Source organism: Solanum stenotomum, chromosome 6, assembly GCF_019186545.1.
Source record: "Solanum stenotomum isolate F172 chromosome 6, ASM1918654v1, whole genome shotgun sequence".
Classification (NCBI taxonomy): domain Eukaryota; kingdom Viridiplantae; phylum Streptophyta; class Magnoliopsida; order Solanales; family Solanaceae; genus Solanum; species Solanum stenotomum.
In genome coordinates, this window is record NC_064287.1 from 58233575 (window position 1) to 58239659 (window position 6085).

Consider the following 6085-nt stretch of genomic DNA (forward strand, 5'->3'; position numbering starts at 1 on the left):
CATCTTATTCTTTTCTTTCTTCTTGAGCAACGGAGCTTCTTTTATGGAGCCCTTAAACTCAAGTTATGTAATTTTGGATTTGGCAAAATCTGGTATAGTGTCTTTGATCTTTCAGAAAATATCTTGGAAGTGTTTGCTTTGTATTTGTAGGAAGGCTAAATCAAACAAGTTTGTCAATTCGACCCAAAAGCTGGAGGAGGAGAATCTGGTTGCTGCTTATGACATAATACAAGGTGCCACTTTCTATCTACAATTATTACATGAAATTGAAATATGTCTAAAGATGGCAAAATCAAAATCTTAGTAAGTACTCTCTTAATAACGTAAAAAATATCACATTGCTGCATATGTTATAATCCACAACAATCCTCCAAAAGAGGAAAAGGAATAGTTTAGACTTTTGCCTTGTGTGAATCATGCATGTGTTATAGCCCATAGTTGCTAAAAGGAAGGAAAAAGAAAGCTCCGATAATGATGCTTTCGCATTTTGGGACCTTGAGATTCAACAATAATAAAAATAAAAGCGACGTCTATGAGTGTGTCACAATAAATAGCCTATGCAAGATCAATAACCTTTAGTGAACGATACTCATAGTCTTTGAAGATCGAAGCCACTTTTTTTTAGAGGTAAGTGGTCGTGAAATAAGAAATTCATGAGTATTTTTTTCCCTACGTGATGGTTCCTAAAGTAAAACCGAGGTCATCATAAAGTTTTTTGAGAAAAAAAAAATTGGGTGCTTCGAATGCTAGATCCATGGGCTATTACACATAAAAAAATTGAGAAATTTGCGCGATTCCTTAAAAAAGCGCATGTAGATGCAGAAATGGTGATAAAAAAAATAATGTTAGTATACGTGATCGTTCTCCAAGTCAATACGGAGGTTCTCAATTTTTTGAGAAAATAATTTTGGATGCTCCGGGCGTCAAATCCATGTGCTAATACACGAAAAATTGAGAAATTTGCTCGATTCCTAATAAAGGGCTTGTAGATACGGAAATAGGGGTGAAAAAATTGGTGTGAGTATACCTGATGGTTCCCCAAGTCAATACAAAGGTCCTCATAAAAAAATTTGAGAATTTTTTTTTGGTTGCTCCAAACGCAAGATCCGTGGGCTAATACACACGAAAAATTGAGGAATTTGCGCGATTTCTAAAAATGGGCATGCAGATGTAGAAATGTTGGTGAAAAAAATGTGTGAGTATACGTGATGGTTACCCAACTCAATACAAAGGTCTTCATGAAGTTTTTTGAGAAAAAAAATTTGGGTGCTGCGGATGCTAGATCAATGGGCTAATACACACGAAATATTGAAGAATGTGCGCGATTCCTAAGAAAGGGCCTGTAGATGCGAAAATGGGGGTGAAAAAAATGTTGTGAGTATACATGATTGTTCCCCAACTCAATAATGAGGTCCTAATAAAGTTTTTTGAGAATTTTTTTTTGGTGCTCCGGACGCCAGATCTATGGGTTAATACACACGAAAAATTGAGAAATTTGCGCGATTTCTAAAAAATGGCATGTAGATGCAAAAATGGGGGTGAAAAAATAGTGTGAATATACGTGATGGTTCACTAACTCAATACGTAGGTCTTCATAAAAAAAATTTAAAAAAACTTTGTGTGCTCCGAGCGCCAGATCAATGGGCTAATACACACGAAAATAGAGAAATTTGTGCGATTCCTAAAAAGGGGGTTCTAGATGCGGAAATGGAGGTGAAAAAAATGGTGTGAGTATATGGGATGATTCCCCAACTCAATACGGAGGTCCTCATATAGTTTTTTGAGAAAAAAAATTGGGTGCTCCGGGCGCTAGATTAATGGGCTATTACACATAAAAAATTGAGAAATTTGCGTGATTTCTCAAAAAGGGCATGTAGATGCAAAAATGGGGGTGAAAATATAGTGTGAATATACGTGATGGTTCACTAACTCAATACGTAGGTCTTCATAAAAAAAAATTTAAAAAAACTTTGTGTGCTCCGAGCGCCAGATCAATGGGCTAATACACACGAAAATAGAGAAATTTGTGCGATTCCTAAAAAAGGGATTCTAGATGCGGAAATGGAGGTAAAAAAAATGGTGTGAGTATACATGATGGTTCCTCAAGTCAATACGGAAGTTCTCATAAAGTTTTTTGAGAAAAAAAAATTGGGTGCTCCGGGCGCCTAATCAATGGGCTAATACACACGAAAAAGTTAGAAATTTGCGTGATTCCTAAAAAAGAGTCTGTAGATGCAAAAATGGGGGTGAAAAAATGATGTGAGTATACATGATTGTTCCCCAACTCAATACAGAGGTTTTCATGAAGTTTTTTGACAAAAAAAAATGTGGGTGCTCCGAATGCTAGAGCAATGGGCTAATAAACACGAAAATAGAGGAATTTGCGCTATTCCTAAAAAAAGCTTGTAGAAGCGGAAATTGGGGAGAAAAAAATGGTATGAGTGTACGTGATGGTTCTCCAACTCAATACGGAGGTTCTCATAAATTTTTTGAGAAAAATATTCTGGGTGCTCTGAGCGCCAGATCACTGGGCTAATACACACGAAAAATAGAGAAATTTATGCGATTTCTAAAAAGGGGCTTGTAGATGCGGAAATAGGGGTGATAAAAATTGTATGAGCATACGTGATGATTCTCAAACTCAATACAGAGGTCTTAATAAAGTATTTTGAGAAAAACAATTTGGGTGGTCTGGGTGTCAGATCCAAAATGTTAGAAATTTGTGCGATTCCTAATGAAAGGCTTGTAGATGCGAAAATGGGGTGAAAAAATGTATGTGAGTATACGTGATGGTTCCTTAAGTTAATACGGAAGTCCTCAAAAAGTTTTTTAAGAATTTTTTTTGGGTTCTTCGGGCACCAGATCCATGGGATAATACACATGAAAAATTGACGAATTTGCGTAATTCCTAAAAAAGGGTCTGTAGATGGAGAAATGGGGTGAAAAAAATGGTGTGAGTATACTTAATGGTTCCCCAACTCAATACGGAGTTCTGCATATAGTTTTTTGAGAAAAAATTTTAGGGTGCTCCGGGCGCCACATCCATGGGTTAATACACACGAAAAATTGAGAAATTTGTGAGATTTCAAAAAAGGGTCTATAGGTGCGGAGATATCGGAGAAAAAAATGGTGTGCGTATACGTGATGGTTACCCAACTTAATACAGATGTCCTTATAAAGTATTTTGAGAAATTTCTTTGGGTGCTCCAAGCGCCAGATCCATGGGCTAATACACAAGAAAAATTGAGGAATTTGCGCGATTCATAAAAAAAGGCTTGTAGATTCGGAAATGGGGGTGAAAAAAATGGTGTGAATAGACGTGATGGTTCCCCAACTCAATACGGACGACCACATAAAGTTTTTTGAGAAAAATATTTTAGGTGCTCCAAGCACCAGATCAATGGGTTAATACACACGAAAAATTGAGGAATTTGTGTGATTCCTAAAAAAGGCCTATAGATGCGGAAATGGGGGTTAAAAAAATTATATGAGTATACGTGATGGTTTCCCAACTCAATATGAAGGTCCTTTTAAAGTTTTTTGAGAAAATTTTTTGGGTGCTTTGGTTGTCAGATTCACGAGCTAATACACACAAAAAATTGAGAAATTTGAGTGATTCCTTAAAAAGGCATGTGGATGCGGAAATGGGGGTGAAAAAAATGGCGTGAGTATACGTGTTGGTTCCCTGGGTGCCAGATCCATGGGCTAATATTCATGAAAAAGTTAGAAATTTGCGCGATTCCTAATAAAGGGCTTGTAGATGCGAAAATGAGGGTGAAAATGGGTGTGAGTATACGTGATGGTTCCTTAACACTATGGAGATCCACATGAGTTTTTAGAGAAACAAAATTGGTTGCTCCGGGGGCCAGATCAATAGGCTAATACACACGAAAAATGAAAAAATTTGCGCGATTCCTAAAAAAGGGTTTATAGATGGGGCAAATGGGGGTGAAAAAAAAATTGTTGGTGCTCCAGGCGCCAGATCTATAGGCTAATACACACGAAAAATTGAGGAATTTGCACAATTCCTTAAAAAGGCATGTAGATGCAAAAATGGGGGTGCAAATAATAGCGTGAATATACGTGATTGTTCCCCAACTCAATACGTAGGTCTTTATAAAAAAAGTTGAGTGCTCTGGGCGCCAGATTCATGGGCTAATACACACGAAAAATGCAAAAATTTGTGCGATTCCTAAAAAAGGGCCTGTAGATACGGAAATTGGGGTGAAAAAAATGGTACGAGGATACGTGATGGTTCCCCAACTCAATACGGAGGTCCACATAAAGTTTTTTGAGAAAAAAAATTTGGTTGCTCCGAGCGCCAGATCCATAGGATAATACACATGAAAAATTAAGGAATTTGAGTGATTCCTAAAAAAGGTTTGTAGATGCGGAAATAGAGGTTAAAAAAATGGTGTGAGTATACGTGATGGTTCCCATCTCAATATGGAGGTCCTCTTAAACTTTGTTGAGAACTTTTTTTGGGTGCTACGGGTGTCAGATCTAGGGGCTAATACACACAAAAAATTGAGAAATTTGCACGAATCCTAAAACAGACATGTAGATGCAGAAATAGGGGTGAAGAAAAAGTAGTGTGAGTATAGTGATGGTTCCCCAACTCCAAACGAAGGTCTTCATAATGGTTTTTGAGAAAAAAAAATTGGATGGTCCGGGCGCCAGATCAATGGGCTATACATACGAAAAATTGAGGAATTTGCGCGATTCCTAAAAAATGGCAGGTAGATGTAGAAATGGGAGTGGAAAAAATGGTGTGAGTATACGTGATAGTTCCCCAACTCAATACAAATGTTCTCATTAAGTTTTTTGAGAAAAAAAATTTAGGTTCTCCTGGCACCAGATTCATGGGTTAATATACAAATGAAAAATTGAGGAATTTGCGTGATTCCTAAAATAGGGCATGTAGATGCGGAGAAGCAGGTGAAAAATATGGTAGGAGTATATGTGATCGTTCCCCAAGTCAATACGGAGGTCAGTATAAATATTTTTGAGAAAATTTTTTGGGTACTCTGGATGCTAGATTCATGGGCTATTACACACGAAAAATTGAGAAATTTGCGCAATTCCTAAAAAATGCCATGTAGATGCGGAAATAGGTGCGAAAAAAATAGTGTGAGTATACGTGATAGTTCTCCAAGTCAATACAGAGGTCCTCATAAAGTTTTTTGAGAAAACATTTTCGGATGCTCTGGACGCCAGATCAATGGGTTAATACACACGAAAAATTGAGGAATTTGCATGGAACACCCCGTATTCGAAACAAACAAAAATGTAGATTTTGAAAAGTTGCAGGTGCAACCCACGGTTGCCATCCATGGACCGTAGGTCAGACCACGGTCCATGCTGGTGGTCCGTGGTTCGCCACTGCAACCCCTCCCCAGCCAACTCAGAAAATTGGTTAAGTCTCGACTCACGGACAGACCCACGGTCCGTAGACCGTGGTCTGTGTCTGTGGATAGATAATTGAATTATCTTTCCAACGCCACCGAGTTTGATAAATTTCGACATCCGAGTAAAAAGTTATGCCCATTTTAATGAAGCCCTGTCGGGCAGACTCGACCTACGGACCCAATCGACGGACCGTCGATTGATTGACGGACCGTCAGTCAGGTCCATCAGTCACTCCGACAACAGCTAATTCAAGGGTTTTTTGGTCTTTTCCTATTTCGTTTAACCCCTAAGATACGTCGTTTAGACCCTAAATCATGAGGTTTTAATTAGTTTAACCCTAGAAACATAACTAGAAGTTACCTAAGTCAAATCATTAATCAAACTTAGAAGAATTAGAATCAAGAGAGGAGAAAAAGGTCAAGAACCCTAGTTCAAGAACGCAGCAAGGTTCCTTCAGTTCCAGCCCCGAAATCGAAAGATTTCTCCGTGGAATTCGTCACCAGGTATGTGGGATTTCACTAGTGGGTTCCTTTCGCCCATTAGGTCCCTAGAATTCAGTCAGATTCTTGATTCCATGATTATGAACAGACCTAGGGTTTCTAGAATTACAGCAGATCATCATGAATTAGTTATTTAAATGTTCCAAATCAGATTATCATGTTATTGCTCAGTTTAT